Source organism: Macadamia integrifolia, chromosome 7 (assembly GCF_013358625.1).
Source record: "Macadamia integrifolia cultivar HAES 741 chromosome 7, SCU_Mint_v3, whole genome shotgun sequence".
In the NCBI taxonomy this organism is placed as follows: Eukaryota; Viridiplantae; Streptophyta; class Magnoliopsida; order Proteales; family Proteaceae; genus Macadamia; species Macadamia integrifolia.
Genome location: NC_056563.1, coordinates 510,554 through 532,060, shown reverse-complemented (window position 1 = coordinate 532,060; position 21,507 = coordinate 510,554). Strand labels below are relative to the sequence as shown.

Genomic DNA, 21,507 nt, shown 5'->3' with positions numbered 1-21,507 from the left:
TTTTTATGGCTTATATGATACTTTTCAAAAATCGAAATTCTTGATTAATGGAAGAACAATATCATTGCCTTTTGTTCAATAAGATACCAATGTGGATGATTAACTCACTTTATACTACATGGATCGTAGAAAAACTTTTTATTACACTGATTCTTATTTCTCAATGATATCCCACAATCATGGTTTCAAGTATCGGTATCGTATCGGTCGTATCGATATCGGCTGAGGACGATCCCCAATCCTTGACCAATCCAGATTAGTTACCAGTATCGTTTTAGGGGTTAAAAAAAAAAAACGTATTTTTCTGAAAAGCATGGGGCAAAAGTGACCGATACCTACCGATCCTCTCCGATACCAATCCAGATCGGTATCGACAAGGACCAATACCAAGAACTAAATCCATGCCTATAATCGAGACAATTCATTGAATCCCGTGAAATCATTTCGTAGAAGTTCATTATTATCTTCTTTTTATAAAGCAAATCAAGTAGAATCATATTAGATCAGACATTTTTTAATCGGTGATTTTCATTTAATTTTTTTTGACCTTTTTACTCTTGATCTGTACCATGTACTGATCCACCAATATAGAATTTCCCAAGATTCGATACTGATCTAGATGATCTCCCAATCTGATACCAATTCCTTGAACCATATTTGTGAGACAGAATCAAAACCAACTGGTGGACACCCGTGGGCCTCTCTCTCTCATAATTTCAAAAATTGAATCACATTGGTCAAGCCCGTTCGATCCAGTTCAAAAATAGTGCTTCCACCCCACGCACTATTGACTATGGCATGTCTCCTCCTGCATGTACAATAATAAACAACAATAAATTAAGTCTTATCTCAACTAAATGAGGTCGGTTACAAGAATTCGTAGAAAAGAAATGAAAACTAGAGTCCAAACATAAAAAAGAAAAATAAAGAAAATACAAGAGAGAGAGAGAAGTGGAACTAACCTGTGGCCACGACCAAAACCAACAGAACCACTAAGCAACTGAATTTTAGAGAACTTGCTTTCTCCATTTCTTAATATTTGGGGATTGCTGTCGGAGGATGTAAACTGTTGGGCTGTTATTATATAGGAGGACTAGATCTCTCTCAAGTTGCTGGAATAGTAAAGAGAGTCTTTATTAGGAAAACTATTTTAACTTTCCTATATGGTTTATTCTCTTCCTTGATAGGAAAAATCAGATCCTTCAAGGTGTGACTGGCTTTCGGAAGGGAAAATCTACCAGTGCACACCATAACCTGATTCACTGCTTTGATATGAAATCCTTCAGATTTCCTTACCAAAAAAAAAAATCTTTCAGATTTGACTGACAAAGGAAGGGAAATGATGTTAAATTTTGGTTGTACACAGCTTTATATTTTATATATCTCTTTTGATTTGTTTCTTTGTGCAGACTTATTTTGGAAGGGGGATTAGGGAAAGACAAGTTGGATGGCGTGTTGCTTGTTGATTCGAATTTGAATGATAAAATACAATTCATTTTTCTCCTTATTTGGAGGACGAAAATGGAAGTAATCAATTGGTTGACTTGGAGAGCTCATTTAGACAAGATTTTATTGCCACAAAAAGATGATAAAATTTTAGCAATCAAGGATTGCATTGAGGAGCTGCCCAAGATGGACGCTCCTAAGGAGGATTTTGTGAAAGAGCTAATAGAAAAACTTTAATCAGCCTATGTGGAAATGGAAGAGAGAGAGAAAAGGAACATAATTAGAGGAAGGCCGGGGAGCTGGCTAGAGAGCATTCGGAGGATCCAAATTATTCTTCGCACATGGAAAGGATTCCAAAATTAAATTTGGAATTAAATATAAATAATTGTGTTTCATAGGAGAGTAATTTAAGCAAGAAGTTGGCAAAGCAGCAGTTTTTATGAAACGTGACACGGAAATATATTTTCATAGTCATGTACAATATTTTGATAAGTTATAATTAAGTTTTATTTTTGCATAGAAAAGGAAGAGTTAGTCACCCTCTACATGCTAATGGGGTGTAATGGAATCTTTATCTTATTGATTGTGGGTTCTCAATCTCTGCAGCTCAACCGTTCAACCCATCAAGTATTGCAATCTGATATTCTCAACCACTGCTTCTCTCTCTAGATCTCTCTCTCTCTCTCTCTTTGGCGGTTAGTTAGTCTTTCTCCCCCGTCTCCCCAAGGAAAAAGATTTTTTCCAACATGTTGGGTGCCCAACACAGTATCTAAAGATTGGGAGGACCTGAGGCACGTGTCTGTGTGTTGGGACTTGGGACTTGTGTCTAGATCCTCTTAACTGTCAGAAGTCATGTTGAGGACCCAACACATTGGAGAAGAACCGGATCCCTTCTCCCTTCCTTTTTTCCCATCCTATCCCGCCACCCACAATACCCGCTCCCCAGCTTTATGGCTGCATCGAACAAAGAGAATTCTTACTAAGGGGGTCAATTGGGAAGTGAAACCGATATTGAGCCGAATTAATTTGGATTCGGTTTGAGTATATGAGGGTGCTCTTTGGTTCGATTTCGATTTCAGATGTAAGAATCGTCGGTTCGGACCGAAATCAAACTGAATTGTCTTAAAACCTAAAAAGAAGAAAAAACCCTATTATAGTAGTATCATCAAGACTCAAGTGGGATTTTTTCAAAATTCAATTTTGAAAATTCAAGAGTGTTTTTTGCAAGCTTTTTTTGGTTTTTAGGTAGTAAGTGTTTTTTGCAATTTATCATCACATATATACATATAGTGTCATTTTTTCTTTCCTTTTGGTATGAACTCTCACCCCTCGTTGCCATTGCAGTATTAATTCTGTTCTTCATTCCTTAGTTTCTTGTCTCTTTCCTTCCGAATGGCGACGTCACACTGTCTGGATTGACGATTAGCGATACTCTTCTCAACCTGGATGTGGAGAACACCCATGGAAAAGATAGCAGCTTACGAGGAGAAATTTGAGGAGCGTGGGGTGTAGCTGCTGGATTTCTTCTCTTGCTGAGGATATCCAGTTCACATTATTAATTACTGTATCAAGGACATCGAAGCCTACCCTGTGAGTCTACCTGAAGTTTAGTTGTTCATTATTTTTGGTTGAGTTTGATGAAATTAAGAAATTAATTTTGAGGGCATTGATATTGCATTGCATACCATACCCAAATTCTTATGGTTTGAAAATTTTTGGAACGAATGCAACTATGCCAAATGTATATGCTAAATAAGGCCGCTCTCAAGAAATTGCAGAACAAAAATCATCTTGTTTAGTTAATCCAGTTGTTCTTGCATTGAACTGTCCTTGAAGCAATGGGCACATAACGAACCTAGAGAACTAGGGTTATAAAACTCAATCTACAACTTGAAAATCCCTTCGAATCCTGTTTTAGAGTTAGCATAGTGCCTCATAGTAGGAGGAAGGGCTACTGATCACTTCACTAGCTCTCTTAGGGGGTTGGCTGGGGAGGCTGCTTGTAATGGGCAGGCAACTACCCTGCCTTCGATTCATACTCCCTGTTGATGCAGATTCCCAGTCAGTGAAGATATGCAATCAACGGATAAGAAACTGGCCCGTGACTTGGGGAAGGAGGCTCTGAGTCCTAAATCGGTAATATTGTGAAGAAAGGAAGGAGGTGAAGTAGAGTCCAGAGTGTTTTGAGTGTCTTCCCCTTGATTTCTCTAACTCCTGCTTAAATACCGGTTGGTGCTCTTATTCATTGGATGGCTGGTCGCTATCCCTGCTGATGTGGACTTGGACGATATTGGTGGACAGGTCTCCTTCTCAGATGAGGTGGCCGATCTCTTAATGGTTAGCGCAACCATTATTATTTATAGATTTGATAACCGTCAACCTGGTCATTGTTGAGTTTGGAAACCTGGATTAGGTTTTGATATAATTATGGTTTAATAAAGAGGAATCTGTTTGACATGTGGATGGTGGAGATGGGTCTCATAAACGAGATACTTGGGTGGTAGAGGCATAATGTCCACCTATCAATAGGTGGTCGGTAGTGGCGGGCAAGATGGTGTGGACTTAGTCTATGGAGTTGACCAATAGTGGTCGGTGTTCATACGAGATATGATGTACAGGATCGACTAGTTTTGGTTTTATAGAGTCAGCCAGGTGTGGTTGGCGCTACCCCAGTGTGGTTGGTAGTCTTGGCGCCAATCAGTAGTTGTTGGTCTACCTATCTGATGGGGACATCAGTCCAACTTTAGGGTTTACCAGAGGAGATGGCACAGAAGACCATCCAACTTGGGCTCTATTTGCCTGGATGGATAAGGATCAGATTGGGGCCCACCTTTGGAGAGACACGCAGCGACTAAGGCAGCTGTACATGGACCCCACTAGCAGTCAACGCAAGGAGGAGCTAATTTATGGTTTTTTTTTTTTAAGAAGTAAATCTGTTTAAATTAAATAGTATTTTTTATTTCCCTATGAGGTTAGGAGTTAGGACTCCTTACCTATTTAGCAGATTCTGTTTTTTATTCTTTTTGTTTGTTTCCTAAAGTATTAGAACTCTTTCATTTAGCAGATTCTGTTTGAATTTTTCTTGGAGTTTTATTTTATAAATACATTGTAAGGCCGATGGCCAGATTTTTAATGAATGAATGAAAAGAAACAAAAGGCCGAATTGTGGATGACGCAAGACTCTGTTCTTCCCCCCACAACGTGATTCTCTGTTCTCTTTTCTCACCAGCGATGGGCTCTCTTCGTCTCTCTATCGGTGGTTAAGGTAAGCAATCCCCCCCCCCCTCTTCTTCTTCTATTCTTTCACTTCTGGTTTTTATTTTCTTCTCTTTTATCTCCCCATACCAGAAACACCTACCTGCTGCTACTAAGATAATACAGTTTTTTATTTGTACCCCCCACTCCAGTCGCATGCTTAATCCCTGCAGATTTCTTTTTCTTGGATGCTTATACTTACCCTCTGTGATATTTCTGCATATGAACAGTAATTGATTTTCAATAATTGACTGCAAACTAAGGACTGGTCATAGTACTTATTACTGTTAAGAACCTTGAAATGCATGCACCTCTTTGGCACTTTATTATGACTTGTTCCCTCTTTATTTGGGAGAGCAAGATCCTGAAGATGATGACCAAGAGGGCTTTCAGGACAATGAGTATAAGGATCATAGGCCAAATGAGACCATATCTGATGAGGATGCCGAAGAGGCTAGTGACCTCAAGCTCGGTATTATGTGGTGCATGGTCTCACAACCTAAGAATAACGACGATTGACGACGAATCAACATCTTTATCACTCACACAAGTCATCAGGGCAAGAATTGCCGTGTCGCCATAGATAGCGGGAGTTGCATGAATATGGTGGCCAAGAGCGTTGTTGCACGAATGTGACTCAAACTAGAGCCCCACCCAAAGCCTTATAAGGTCGCCTGGGTAGATTAGTCCACCAATCTCATTAATCTGAGGTATTTAGTTCCTTTACACTTTGTAGGATATTAGGATCGAGTGTGGTATGATGTCCTAAAGATGGATGTTGCTCACATCATCCAAGAATTTGATCATGGATTGAATCATATCCCTGTGACCTTGTCCAAGAGCACCCGAAAACCCCATAATAACCATTTGCTTTCGCTGGTTCTGTAGCTGCGCTTGACATCACTTGTGATAGGTAGCAATGAATTTAGCTCTTCATACCTTCTCTTAAAGTTAGAAAAATATTGGGTGATAGGGCGACCCTTCCAATTATCCCGATAGAATTCCTGAGACAATTCATAATTGTGAAAGAGGTTGTTCTGTCTTGAATACAAAATTTCTACATATTCTCACAAATCTTTCATTGTATCAATATGGCCGATCAAATCTACAATGTGGTTCTCCATGGAGTTCAACATTTGCACCAAAATCCTCACATCAATGGTTTCCCATGTCGTATCTCTTGTGGGTTTAGTTCCTGTTAGATGACCCTGTTGATCTCTTCCTGTGAGGACCAATTGAATACTTTCTTCCATTGCTGAAAATTATCAACTCCTTCAAATTTCTTTTCAGTAATCCGGTTTGAGGATGAGGACACCACTTCAGTTAGGACATTTTTATTCTTAGCCATCGCTAGCCTCAACAGTATCCAAAAAAGAAATCACTAACAGTAATGGATACCGCTAGCCTGAGACACCAGGAATCGATCCAAAAAAGAAAAATAAAAAAAGAAGTGGAGATCACCACATAATGAGAAGCAATGAAAATAAGACTAAAACCGCAAGTCAATCCGATCACATACCAAAAGAAAGATCACCATCTGTGATCAAAATTGTACCATATAGAAGAGTCGAAGGGGGTGAAAACACCCCCTCTTTCAATATTGCAGCAACCCTTGAAATTTTTTGATCCGACAACCAATGAGAAAGAAGAAGAAGTGATGCAGATTAATTACCAAAATAGGCTTGTTTTATTAGGAATAAGTCTAAGGTTGGGTTCCAAACATGTTGGGTCTTTGATCCCATGTATTTTGAGTGTAATAGACCACTTTTTTTGGATCTAAAAGGGGGGCTCTAAGATTGAGTACGGGATTATTAGTTAGTTTCCATTTTCATTAGTTTTCTTTTTAATTGGGCTTGATTTGAGTTATATTTGTTTCCTTATGAGTTAAGTTGTTAATTGAGTTAAGTTATTAGTAGTTAGTTTCATTTTTCAACTAGTTTCTAATTTCAGTTTTTAATAACTATTGTATTAGGAGAATATTTGGTTTCCTTTTTGAGGAACCTTCTATTTTGTAATTCCCTCCCCCATTAACATTATAAATAAAGAAGAGGAGGCTCCTAAAAGCCTAGAATGATTTTGATAAAAAAATAATGGTTGTTGCTATTGTCTTCTTCATGAAGAGTTGTCTTGTGTTTGATCAAGGCTGAAGGAATTGGTGTTTGATCCAATTGACTCTTTGCGGCGTAAAGTCCAAGAGGTCTTTTCAACTATTATTTCTTTCTTTTCAAAGTTAATTGCAAGGTTCTTCAAATCAGGTAAGGGATCTGAACTGCTTTTGATTTCTGGTTTTAGAAATCTCAAGTTTCTCTCCTGCTGCCCCTATATTGTTCTGAAGATAGAGTTAGCAGATGGCCCTCCCCTTTTGATTGATTGTTGGGTTTATTAAGAGGGATATTTGACCTTAATTTGTGACCAATGAGACCATGGGTTTTTCTGATCTGAGGTGTTAAATACTTCTGACCGACTGTGTTTCTGCCCAGATTTCAGATTTGGTTTGACTTACCTGCTCCTGTGGTATTTGTTTTTTATTGTGGTTTATCTAGTACTATATACCTGTTTCTGGTTAGTCTATTTGTTTGGTGTAATCTTTGTTTCAGAAATTCCAAATTCTGGGTTTGAAAATTCTAGTTTACAATGACTGTTTGACTCTTACTTCTGGAATGTTGTTTGCTGCCTAATTTTGGGTGATTACTTGTTGTTCTCTGGTTTATAAAATCCTGCAGTCATGGGTCTGGTTGGTTGTCAAATCCATTCATACATTAAGAAGATATATTTTCCCAAGTGTGCACATAGTTGTCAAGGTGTTGGGCAATGCCAAGGCGGGCAATTTACCTGGGGCCTAGGCGACCCTCGCCTTATTGCACTGCATGTCGCATTATATTTGGGCACTTATTTATGCCAAATATCATTTAAGTAAATATTCATTTAGTTGATATATTATTTATAAATAAGCAAATACTCTCCCTATTTGAGTCCAATAAAAATAGTTTAAAAATCAAATTCCAAAATGATAAAAAGTCAACCCCCTAGTCCAAGAATAAAAATTGGATTTTTGGTTGTATGGGTTATTTTCAACTTTCAAATGCTAGGTTTTTTCTCAATTCTGAAAATTTTATAAATTTTATCATGGTAAAACATTGCTAAAAACCAAAAGTTTAGTAAAATAATTTTTTGTTTGATGTTTATAAATTTATTTTTATTCAAGATTTAACAGCATTCACGCACTTTAAAAATAAGTTTGACTAGAACAAAACTTTATCATTACAACTCATATTTAAGTAATCTTAGACTTATTGGAAAACTGATTTTGTCTTATACCTAATACAAAAAATCTCATGTAAAAATAAAATAATTTGATTAGTCAAACTTATTATAGAACAAAGGCATTTCTCTAAATGTTTATTTTTTATGACTTAATGTGACTTTTATTGATTTTTTATGATTTGATGTGGCTTAATGTTGATTTTTGATGACTTGGTGTGGCTTAATGTTGATTTTTGATGATGCAAGATATATGTAACATACTAAATAATATTAAAAAGGTGTGAAAATAAAAAATAACACTTGGTCACCATGTTCGTCTTAAGACGGGCGGCGCCTTATTGCCTAAGCTCTTAGGCAGCCCTCCAATGCCTTGATTTGCCTTGGCGCCGTGACAACTATGAGTGTGCAGCACCCTAGAGATTTTGCTCTGATAGCATAAAAATTAGAGAACAAGAAAATTGGGAGAGAAAGAGAACAGAGTAGGTGGCTGCGGACCTAGGAGTCTCACAATAGATAGACTCCAGGCTCTCAATATATTAATGGTAGGCAAAACATTACATAGGGGCAGAATAGTCCAACAAAGCAAAAAATAAAAGAAAAGAGGATATTGTACTATTCACTTAAACAGTGCGATTTACTGTCCACGTGAACAGTACACAACACACGTTAACACTTACAATGCAAAAAAATAAAGAATCACCGAAAGGTTCAAGAAATTTTTAAATCTGGTAATGCTTAACAATAAGAGCACAACGTATTGTTAAAGGAACATTTTGCCTTGATGTAGATCAAATTAATCCAGACATGGGCAAATCAAACTTATGTAACATTAAGCAATAAATTATGTATGAATGTATGATATGTCAGAGTGCAAGTTTCCAAACTCTGTTTTTATTTATTTATTTTAGTTCTTAATTTGGGGTCTATTCACCAACAAAAGTTAATGGCTTGATCCTTTATTGCTGATTAGCTGAGGAAAGAACGTTTATGGAAAGAAAAACAAGTCATATGTCCGATTCTTCAACTTATCAATATTGGGGGATTGACCCAAGGCACTCATTGACCTATCCCTATATATGGTGGCTATGGAGAGACCCTTCTCTATATGGCTCACTCTTTTTTCTCCATGTGGCATGATAGGAAAGGGGCCATAGGGTTAAAAATATGTGGATAGTTAGATCCCAAAGTTCCCTACTAAAATGCCAAGTTTCAGCTTAAATGAAGTTTTCCAATTGAGAAAATACTGACATTGAATAATTTAGGCCTATGGAGAGGGTGCACAAACTATCAAGTGGCTGCATGGATATACATGGGACGGTTTATGGTTGAATTTAATCCCAAAATTTGACACATGGCCTACATACCTTACCTATCTATCCAATGATCAGAGTGCCACATCATTCTACCACAAGGAAGAGCTGAACTGGGCCATGGGAGACAAGCTTATGTATACTGATCATGTATAGGAGTCCAACATGGTTTAAACCAAGCGCTTACTAAATACAAAAATTTCTTTGACATGTAAACTTGTGAAAGATTCAGCAAAGTACAATCACTCAAGATCATTTGTGGCCCACTGGCCTTAGTTTTAAGGAAGTACTCACATGGTGTTTGGACAAGATCTCTGGCTGCATAGGGAACAACTTGACCCTTGTAGATGACTTTTCCTAACTAAACATGGCAAAAGCTACATGTGGTCTAAATCATGGTTTAAAGTATCTCCAATATCGATATAATATTCTTCGATACGTATCTTAAATTTAGCTGACAGATACAATACACACCGATACGATACATGAAAATTTTAAAATCCTTTCGTATCAATATATATTCTACGATACATACCGATAAGCATCAATACACTACTGATACACATCGATATGATACGATATGCACCGATACGACTCTATGAAAAATATAAAATCGAGGTAAAATGTACGTTTTGGTATGTATCGGTATGTATCAATCGGTACGTATCGATGAGTATTAGTACGTATCAATATGTATCGATCGATACGTATCGGTGAGTATCGGTATGTACTAATACAGTGCGCTACGGTTATATAATGTCCAAGATGGGTAATTTTTCAGAAAATACGATTTTTTGAGGGATTTTTGTTCTAAAGTTGTTACTAGACATATTTTTCTCAAACTAACATAGAAATCAATGTTGAAAACAAGGATTTTACATTTATGGGACAACTACGAAATCTGAATTCTTAGTGCGATACCCTCAATTTAGTATTTATGCATAATACATGTTATCAAAAGCATTTTTTTTACAAATTCTTTATGCAAGTGTTTAAAAAAATGTTTCCTATTCATTTATGTGTGTATCTTTAGTGTATCTTAGCGTATCTCCGATACAATACGATACACTCCGATATGTATCTTAATTTTGGCTGACCGATATGGTGACCGATACCGATACTTTAATCCTTGGTCTAAATGCAATAAGGGAGATATTCTATTTGACGGTTCAAACTAATCTCTCTTGGACCACAAATTAGCCATTTGGAGGACAGATGTTCAGAAATGAAAAATACATTTGACTGCTAGAAGAGGTCAACAATTTCATTTCCTAACATCAGTCCTACCATTTGGAGGATGGATGTTAGGAAATGAAATATAAATTAACTGCCAGAAGAGGTCGACAATTTTGCAGGGTTAAGAAGAAGAAAGGACCCATAAATTGGATGGCAGAAAAGTCCATAGCTTGATGGCTCTGACTAAACTGTTTCCAGAATAAGAAAATAATGTTTCTGATGAACAGTCAGGCCTTTGAGTGCAGTGGTTAGGAGTGCTATGTTAACCATTTAGTTGGGAAAATGGTAGTTGAATTGAGTAGTTTCTATCAGGAACGGGTGGGGGAGATGTGAGTGGAGTTGAGTATATGGGCAATGTGGATGTGGCATTGATCAACAGTCTTGACAGGTACTAGACTGGTAAATTTGGTCTTCTGATACTTGTAATTGACATGATCTTTATCCTTCGGTCTAAGAAAAAGAAAATCTGTTTACTGCTTAGCTTTAACTGGCTCTGTTCCTTGAACCGAACAAAAGTGCTGATTTGAGAAAAACAGCTCAGTTCTATCTTTCATTTGACTGGTAATTTAATTGGTCAGGTCTTTGTTACACTTCATCAGCTTATTGACTCAAAACATCGAATTCCATGGTATTTTCAAAGTATCCAGAATCACTTTTGCCTTCCTCTCCCCATTAATGCAGGATTATATAGAGGATTATGAAGTAATGGTTCCGTTTCAGTCTCTTCAAGCTCTTGGATGTCATGTAGATGCAGTATGCCCAAAAAAAAGGGGCAGGTGATAAGTACCCAATAGCTATCCATGATTTTGAAGGGGATCAGACATACAGCAAGAAGCCAGGCCATGATTTCACCCTGACAGCTAGCTTTGAAGGCTTGGATGTGACAAGCTATGATGCCCTCGTGAGCCCTGGAGGCTGAGCACCTGAGTACCTTGCAATGGATGAGAAAGCACTTGCTTTGGTGAAATACTTCATGGAGGCAGGAAAGCCAGTTGCATCCATATGCCATGGACAACAGATTTTGTATGCTGCTGGTGTTCTCAAGGTAGTTTATTTACTTATTTTTTATATTGTTTTTTTTTGGGTGAAGAATTTCTCTTTGCACTTGGTATGTCTTCACCCAAGAGAAGATTCACCTTTTAAAATTCAAAATTCCTCTTGAGAATTATGAAGTTTTATTTTGCTCTCTAAAAAAAAATCTTGCAAAAAACATAAGAAAACATGAGAAAATATGAAAACATATTGAGACAAAAAAAGAATGACTACATAATGATTTCCTATGAGTCTATCTCTCTCTTAAAATTCAAAAATTTTTGAATTTTTTTATTTTATTTTATTTTCTTCTCTTGGTAAGCAAACATACATACTCTTTTTATTTTCTCACTATTTCATTTCATTTCTTTTCTAGATTCTTTTTTCTTTTCTTTTCTTCTCTTGGCTACCAAACATATCTTTAGTGTAGTGCTTCTATGGAATAGTCTTAGATCATCTCAAGGTTTGTTTTCGATTTTGAATGGATGAGTAAATACGTTCCACCAATAGTTGTGAAGATTGAGATTCCCTGTTTGATTTAACAAAGTAATGAACCTTGGTCGTAATTATCGGACTATTTTTTATTACTGTACTATTTTTATTATTTTGGGCAAAGAACCTCCTGGATGGCTATCATGAGAAGGCAGTCCCATTTGTACAAAATTTTTTGGGCTAGATGTCATTGTCTGTGGAACTGGTAAGTTTTCAGCTCCATGCAATTTTCCCACATGTAGATGTAAAGCTCTAAAAACTTGTTTAGAATCCATACCCTTGATTCAACTTAAATACATTGTAGGCCATATGATGGGACCCCAAATTAGGTGACTAATCCGTAAAGTGTACAACCCATCCAATGGTGAGTCCCCAAAAATAACCCTCCACGTGTCCCAAAAATGGACTGCCATGAGAAGGCTCTCATGGAGGTGTTTCGGGGGGTTGGGTGGGGGCTGTGAGGTGGAGTTTTCCCCTATTAGTACTATTTTATATTATTGGGAATGTGATGTACTACATCTTTAGTAAAAGATCCAGCTTTTTTAAGTATTGGGTGTGTGATCCCCTGGTAGATGAACAATGGTGGCTATCCACTTTTTTATGAGGACAATTTATGTGCAATTCTGCGAGAGTATAGAACTTTCTGGGATTTGGATGTTCTTAACTTCCACTTGACAGTACTTCACATTTCAATAAAATGCTGATTTTTTTTTATTCTTCTTCTTCTACTACTTCTTTCTTTCTTTCTTTCTTTCTTTTTTTTTTTTTTTTTTTTTTTTTTTTCAGTTTGCTTTTTTGTTAGGGGAAGTGTTTAACTGACCCCATTAAGTTGGGATAAGGCTTTGTTATTGTTGTTGTTGTTGTTGTTAGGGGCAGTGCTTCCTGTGGGGGAGTGTGGCTCTTGCACATGCATAGGGGCCAATGTGAGTATGCAAAGCAACATCAACTGAGGGGTCATTTTGTATTTCATGGGGGGGGGGAAGTCATTTTGCCTCCCATGTGTCTAGGCGCAGGGGCCATGCTCCCAATAGAAATTGATGCGGCAAAAATACATATGTCCAGTCCCATAGGGACTGGATGATCTTCCCTGCAGTTTCTGGTGCTCCAACCAACCTACGCAAAATAGAGGACAGGGGAGAGCCGGACTGACTCGACGGGAGACTCTCCGATACCTAAGTCAGATCTTTCCACAGCAGATGCTCAAGAGAGCTTTTTCAGTAAAAGAAGTGATCGATCCCCATGATGGAGGCTTACCATGATATTTATAGGCTGCTGATGGAGGGAGAATGGAAGACGTTTGTGAAGAGTCCTATTTAGGCATAGAGTCCTCGAGGGGAGTGGCTCTGTGATTCTGGAAATATTTCAGATCTTAGAGAATATTCTAGGGAATCTTCCCCTCTTATCTCGGTGATGTCAACCGTGTGAGGGACAGATGTCTCTGGTGACGTGTAGTGGATAGAGTTTTGTCCTTGTGAATAGGGATCATGTTCATTGAATGTAGGAGTAGATGAGAGCACATTTCTGGGAACCTTGTTGTTGATGCCAGGCCGAGGTGGTAGCACGGTCCAATGAGAGCTGAGGTGGCAGCTCGGACTGATGGAGGGCCGAGGTAGCAGCACGGCCTGATGGGGTCCGAGGTGGCAGCATGACCCGATGAGAGCCGAGGTGGCAACTCAGACTGACAGAGGGCCGAGGTAGCAGCACGGCCAGATGGAGGGTCGAGATAGCAGCATGGCCCAATGAGGGCCGAGGTAGCTGCATGGCTAGATGGAGGGCCGAGGTGGTAGCACGACCAGATAAGGTACCAGTAGCATTGGCCAGGAAGCTCCTTGCCCATGCCGTGGTGGGGGAGAAATACCCTCATCACCAGCCCCCCGCTCTAGCAGTTCGGCTAGGACAGATAGAGCATTAAGTTCCATTGACTTTTTCGATCGTGCGCCTTCTGCTCAGCATAAAATGCGCTCAATGCGCCATGTGTCTCGGAGCCGTTATTTCACCTCAGGAAGGCGAAGAGACCGCTCCTATTCGCCATTGATTCCAACAAGATCCAGCTGTTCATTCTCCACTGCCTTCTCCTATAAATAGGGTATGTTTTTCAGAAGTCTTGTCGTTCGATCTTGTGATATAGTTAGCTCACCTTGCTCCTAACTTCAGCATGGACTTTCACAGAATGTCGTGAACAGCACTCCTCTCTCATCGTTACCAGTTCGTCCCACAACAAGTAAATATGATAATGGTTGTGACTTGTCGATCCTCTACTAAGCCCTCTGCGTACCCTAGTACTAGCCTCAGAGATCCCAACATGGCATCCGTGCGTGATTCGGACTGGCCCAACCAGACTCCCTTGACGACCGTAAGGCTTGGGGAAGATCACCCTGAGTGCCCCATTCCCAATCCTTCGTCCTCTAGTACGACACGCCCAACAGTTGGGGCTCTGACGATAGCTCCAGTTCTGATGGCAACTCGGGCTTGGGCAGCAGCTCGGGCTCTGAGTCTGTGGAGGTGGTCTCACCTGAGACCGTCTTAATCAGGGTTGGAGCTACCATGGTTGCCTCAGCTCAACCCCCTAGTGTCGTGGTAGCAGGCACTTCGGGTGCAGGCCCCTCAAGTGTCAAAGTCCCTAAGGCTGGCCAAGCAGAGTCCGAGGGGGAAGGCTTTGCCTCCTCCTCTGGAGAGAAAAAAACTACGATGAATACCCCAAGCATCCCGACGCCCAAGGTACTGGACCTGATCTGAAATCGATATGGCATCCCAGATTATGTGGTGATGCACATCCCAGATGAGAACGAACTAGTGGATGCCTCTGAGGATGAGGTTGCCCTCTATGATGTAGCATTCTAGGGCGGCCTGAGGATTCCTGTGCTCGAGCTGGTCTGCTCGGTCCTGAAGCACTGGTGCCTCGCTCCTAGCCAGCTGACTCCGAACTCATGGTGGACTGTTCTTGGCTTTGAGGTGTTTGTCTTGAAGCTGGGTCAGATTGCGACGCTGGACTTATTCAGGAAGATGTTCTTGGTGAAGAGGCACACCTTAGGGTGGTACTACTTCACCAAGAGGGAGAGGGACGGTCCTTACAGCGACCTGAAGATGTTCCTCAACATGCCTTCCTCGGTGATGAAGTGGAAGGAGAGGTACTTCTACGTGACGGTGGAGGGGAACCCCTTCAAGAGCAGCTGGGTCAAGCCCACCCTCTCCGTGCTGAACCGAGCACCCAAGCTCTCCCCAGCTGACCTCCAAACATATCAGATGTGTTTGGGTGGGGAGGCTATGGATGTTCGCATGCTGTAGAATGAAGACATCCTCCAGGAGTTTGAGCTGAGCGAAGTCCCTCATGAGGGTCTGATCGTGTCCAGTTATGGTGGTTTAGCTCCGTTTTTTTTTTTCTGCAGTTTTAGCTTGTTTCCATTACTGACGCAGCTCGGTGCTTTCTTGTCTTGTAGTGGTTAATGTCAAGCTAGATAATAAGGCCCTGGCTGCGGTGGCAATAGAGGAGAGGAAGAAAGAGGTGGCCGAGTAGGCTGCCAAGAAGGCCGGCGACAAGGACAAGGCCTTGGTGAGCCCCAACCTAGGCTCCAAGGTTGTTCCTCCCCCTGGCGCGGGCAACAAGTCCTATCCCCTGATTATTGGAGGCAAGTAAGGGAAGGAGATGCCCCCTCCAGTCCAATATTCAACTCGACACGGGGCTCCGAGCTCTCTGAAAGGGAAGGAGCTAGCTGGCTCTGGAGAGAAGGCACCGGGGTAGATCGGCATGCCTGACCGAGCTGGAGCTGGGGCCAACAGCCAAAAAAGGAGGCGCTCGCCTATGGACGAGGGGTAGCACAGTAACCCTCCCAAGATGGCTCGAATGGGGAAGCAGCCCACGGACCCCGGGGTGGAACTACTAGAGAACGACACCGTTCTGGACCCCGTTACAGCTCGGGTTTGGTGCCACCGTAGCCATCCCAAGAAAGATGTTGCCCATGTGAGGAAGTTGTCCAATATCGACTTCTCAGAATAGGTCTATGCCCGGATGTGCGATGTAAGTATTTCTTGCTCTTACCTTTTGTGTTTATTTGAGTCCTTAGTATTCATGGCTCCGTTGGATGAATGCAAGATTTCGCTTATGCGATGGAGGCTGCTAGTCGGTTTAACAACATGGCCATTGCTCATAGTAAGTTGGATGACGAGGTAAAGCACCTGCGGGGGGAACTTCAGATGGCCACGGGTCAGCTGGAGAGTGAGAAGAGAAAGGCCCAATCTGAAAAGCAGAGGGCGAGAGACCATGAGAAGAGGGCTAGCGAGCTAGAGCGCGAGGTGGCCAAGCAGCTCAGGATCAACAGCAGCCTTGTCAAGGAGAAGGACACACTCTAAAGCGAGCTGGCCGAGGCTCAGGAAGCCAACAAGAAGAAAGAAGTCAAACACTCAGCTCGGATTTCCGAGCTGGAGAAGAAATATAAGGCCAAGCTAGCTTCGAACGATGAGGCCGCTGCTGAGAATGGCTGAACTCGGAAGTTGGTCAAAAATGGCTAGTTAACGTCAATGTCTTCTCATTTCAGGCCAGCTCAGAAAACGCCATACAGATCATCCTTGGTAAGACACCAGATTATGATTTCTCTGAGTATGAGCAGCGTGCTCCCACCTCAGCTCCCTCTGTATAGCTCGTTGGTCAGGCCGAGGTCGGTGAAGAGGTGACCCAAGTTAACCCTAAAGCCACCAAGTGAACCACCTCGCTTCCTCCTGATCCAGCCCCCCGGTTTCTGCAGCACTGATGTTATGCTTCTTGTAGAGATTTTTTTTTTCAGGGGAGCAATGTAAACTTCTTCCTTCTCTTCTTTCTCTCTCTTTTTTTTTTTTTTGTAAAAATCCCATTTAGGGTTCGATGTAACTTTTAAGGGTTTCTTCCCTCCTTCATTAATGGAAAAAATATTTTTTCTTCACTTATTGTGCTTCTTCAATTTCTGTAAGGTAGTTCCATTATTTAATTGAACTTGATTCGGTCTTGTTTGTCTTAGTATGGCGTAGCATCATGCCTAGACCTGGACCATAGTGCAAGTATGCCTAATCCAGATTTGGAATTGATGGTGCCGAGCTGAAGTTAGTTCATGCCTTAGATGTTAAGGTCTTGAGTCGCCAAACTAGGGTCTGATCTTAGATGTTGCCGACCTATAGCTCGGCCTTAGATGATGTCGACCTTGAGCTCGGTCTTAGATGCTGTCGAGCTGGAGCTCGGTCTTCATACCTTAGATGTTAAGGTCTTTGAGTTGCTGAACTAGGGTCTAGTCTTGGTAGTGCCGAGCTTGAGCTCGGTCTTAGATGCTGTCGGGCTTGGGCTTGAGCTTGGTCTTAGATGTTGCCGAGCTTGAGCTTGGTCTTAAATGCTGCTGAGCTAGAGCTCGGTCTTAAATACTGTCGAGCCGGAGCTCGGTCTTGTGCCTTAGATGTTAAAGTCTTTAAGTCGCCAAACTAGGGTATGGTCTTGGTAGTGCCGAGCTTGAGCTCAATCTTAGATGCTGCCAAGCTTGAGCTCGGTCTTAGATGCTGTCGAGCTTGAGCTCGGTCTTAGATGCTGCCGAGTTGGAGCTCGGTCTTTGTGCCTTAGATGTTAAGGTCTTTGAGTCACCAAACTAGGGTCTAGTCTTGGTAGTGCCGAGCTTGAGATCAGTCTTAGATGCTGCCGGGCTTGAGCTCAGTCTTAGATGCTGCTGAGCTTGTGCTTAGTCTTAAATGCTGCTGAGCTGGAGCTTGATCTTTATGCCTTAGATGTTAAGGTCTTTGTTTCCTTAGAATAGACAGATATTTGGGAGAAGCTTCATAGTATATTGATGTGTGGTATGCACTTGGGATAAATACATTGCTTCAAAATAGAATCTATTCCGCTTTATGAATAAATTGAATAACTAAGATATGAAAGCTAAGATGCTGACAATATAAAATCTACAAGACTATCACCCAATCGATGGGATTTCAATGCAATCTACTAGAAATTTTTTTTGAGATTTTCAACATTCTATGCCCTTGGTATAGCTGTATCCCCCTGTCTGCAAGTGGTAAGTACCGGGGCGCACCACTTTGGAGACTATGTACGGGCCTTGCCAGTTTGCACTTAACTTGCCTTCACTTCTTGGGTCCACTGCAGCTACTTTCCTGAGGACCAGGTCATCAACTATGAATCCCCGTAGTTTGACCCTTCGGTTGTGATACTGCCAGACTTTCTGCTTGTAGGTTTATTTTCACCCAAGAGCTTCTTCCCGAACTTTGTCTATGAAGTCGATGTTTTCTTGGAGCCTGGCTTCGTTCTATGATGCTTCGAACACTATTGATCTGAATGAGGCTTGGGTCACCTCCACTGAGGTTAACACTTTGGTCCCATATGCCAATCGAAAAGGCATCTCCTTTGTGGGGCTCCGAGCTGAGGTACGATACGCCCAATGTACACTAAGTAGCTGGTTTGCCCAATTTTTCTTCTCCCAGTCCAGCCGCTTCTTTATTCCATCTAGAAGTATGTGGTTGGCTTTTTCTGCCTGGCCGTTTGATTGCGGGTGCGCTACAGCAGTGTTACAAAAATCAATGTTAAAGTTACTACAGAAGAGCTTGAATTTTTCGATTACTGGTCGTTCATTATTTATGATCAGTACCTTTGGGACACCATAGCAGTATATGACGTTATCCCCATGAACTTCTCCACTACCTGGTTAGTGATTTTGGCTAGGGGACGTGCCTCCACCCATTTGGTGAAGTAATCAATAGCGATAATCAAGAATTGGACACCGCCCTTTCTTTTCTTAAATTGACCTAGGATATCCATTCCCCACATTACGAACGGGATCAGACAGATCACGGAACTAAGTTCTGTAGCCAGGAAGTGTGGTACTGGGACGTGTACTTGACACTTAGAGCACCGTCGGATGAACTTTATTGCATCTTGTTGCATTTTTTGCCAGTGGAATCCTTGGCGCAACACCTTATAGGCCAGAGCCTTTCCCCCGATGTGTCCCCCACAAATTCGCGAAGTGTCTCTCCAGCTCGGTTCGGGGGCAGGCACTTCAAGAGGGGCCAGAATATTACCATTTTGTAAAGTGCCCCACCTTGGTGGATGTATTTGGTTGCTCTCCTCTTGGCTGTCCTTGCTTCTATCTGATCTCCTGAGAGATGTCCATCACGCAAATAGTCCACAATGGGGTCCATCCAGCTCGATTCGGATTGCTATGTGTTGCTGCACACCAATTTTTGCTCATAGGTAGGTTGGTCTAGTACTTCAAAATATACCAAGCTTGCACAGTCCCCGAGTTCTACTGTAGCTAGTTTGGAGAGGGCATCTGCTAATGCATTTTCTTCTCACAAGATCTGCACCATTGCGAATGTGTTGAAACTAGTCACCAGACGACGTACTTCTTTCAAATATCTAGCCATTCTCTCTTCTTTGGCTTCGTATTGCCCATTGACTTGGTTCACAATTAGTTGGGAGTCACTATATGCGACCAGGTCGTCTGTCATTACTGCCTTTGCCAGTTTGATTCCCGTAATGAAGGATTCATATTCTACCTCGTTATTTATTGCTGGGAATACAAACCTAAGGGTGTACTGTATCGTGAACTCCTCAGGGCTTCGCAGCACAAGTCCTGCGCCACTTCTTGTTGTGGTGTTGGATCCATCAACAAAGTGTTCCCACTTTTGGCTCAGCTCAACCTCCGGCTCTACTGCTTCTTCAGTTTGTGTACATTCTACTAGGAAATCAGCCAGTGCCTACCCCTTGATTGTGCTTCTTAGTCGGAATTCAATGTTTTGCTCACTTAGCTTGACAGCCCAACTTACCATATGCCCTGCTACGCTGGGGCTATGAAGCGACTTTCTTAGCGATTGATCAGTTAGTACAGCGATGGTGTGTACTTGGAAGTAGGGCCTCAACTTCCTGGCTGTCACGATCAATGCCAGTGCAAATTTCTCAATTCTCCAGTACCTTGTCTCCGCTTCTAGGAGCACATGACTCATATAGTAGATGGGCCTCTGGGTCTTTCCCTCTTCTCTTATGAGGACTGCGCTAACGGCTATCACAGAGGTAGTCAGGTAAAGCTGTAGCTCCTCTTCAGATTCTGGTCGGCTCAGCCGAGGGGACCAGGTTAGGCAGGCTTTAATTTCATCAAAAGTTGCCTCGCATTCCTCCGTGCAGTGAAATTGGTGTTGACCTTTTCCTCCTTTTAATAGCTTGAAGAAAGGAAGACACCTAGCCCCAGCCTAGGACAAGAACCTGTTAAGTGCGGGTAGGCATCTTGTCAGTTTCTGAATTTCGTGAATATTTCTTAGCGGACGCATTTCTTGAATGGCCTCAATCTTGGAGGGGTTTGCCTCTATTCCCCTTTGCGATACCAGAAAGCCCAGGAATTTCCCAGAGGTTACTCCAAATGCGCACTTGGTTGGATTTAGTCTCATCTAGTTCTACCGTAGGACATTCAAGGCCTCCTTCAAATCTAGCACATGATTAGTGACTTTCGCGCTCTTGACTAGCATATCATCAACGTAAACTTCCATATTTATTTCGATCTGGTTTCAGAACATTGTATTCACCATCCTCTGGTAAGTGGCTCCGGCATTCTTTAAGCCAAAAGGCATTGTAGTGTAGCAGTAGTTGCCCTGAGTGGTGAGGAAAGTAGTTTTCTCCTCATCTTCCACCTTCATCTTTATCTGGTTATAGCCAGAATATATGTCCATAAAGGTCAACATCTCATGGCCTACAGTCGATCTATGAGGGAGTCAATCTAAGGCAAAGGATAGCAGTCTTTGGGATAGGCCCTGTTCAGGTCAGTGTAGTCTATGCATATCCTCCACTTTCCGTTGGTCTTCGGAACCATGGCCACATTGGCTAACCAAGTCGAGTACTTTACTTCCCTCACAAACCCCGTAGCTAGGAGTTTGTCAACCTCCTCGTTGATGATGGTGTTCCGCTCAGTTATAAAGTTCCTACGCTTCTGCTGGATAGGCTTGAAGCCAAGGTTAACGTCCAGACTATGCTCGACTATGGCTCTGGAGATGCCAGGCATATCAGAAGCCTTCCATGCAAAAATATCAGAGTTTTTGTCCAGGAAGTTCAAAATCTCGTTGCGACATTGGGAGCTCAGCAATGCTCCGAGCTGAACGATTTTTTACGACTCGACCTCAGTGATTGGGATAGTAAGCAGCTGTTCCACTGGCTCAGATCGGGTCAGGAGGTTTTAATCTTGACAATCAATAATTTCTACCGTACATGCTAGGCCCGAGCATGGTTTCTTAATAGATTTTATGAAGTTGGCATAGCATTCCCAGGATTCCTTTTGGCTAGACTTGCATTCCCCAACTCCATTGCTGGTGAGGAATTTGACTTTCATGTGCTTAGTGGACACAATCGCCCCAAGGCCATTGAGACCAGGTTGGCCAAGGATTGCAGTGTAGGGTGAGGCCATCTTGGCAACTATAAAAGAAACCATAGTAGTAGCTGTCTGAGCTCCCTGTCCGATTGTCACGG

The 21,507-nt window shown here is 41.6% G+C and overlaps 1 long non-coding RNA gene across 1 annotated transcript; it reads right to left on the bottom strand.

The window, feature by feature from the left end:
- Positions 1–510: 510 nt before the first annotated feature.
- LOC122083899 lies at positions 511–1,042 on the bottom strand. Its single transcript, XR_006141750.1, has 2 exons — positions 963–1,042; positions 511–808 (listed from the first exon to the last, which is right to left on the bottom strand). It is a non-coding gene; the product is annotated as an uncharacterized LOC122083899 (long non-coding RNA).
- Between the last annotated feature and the right edge of the window lie 20,465 nt (positions 1,043–21,507).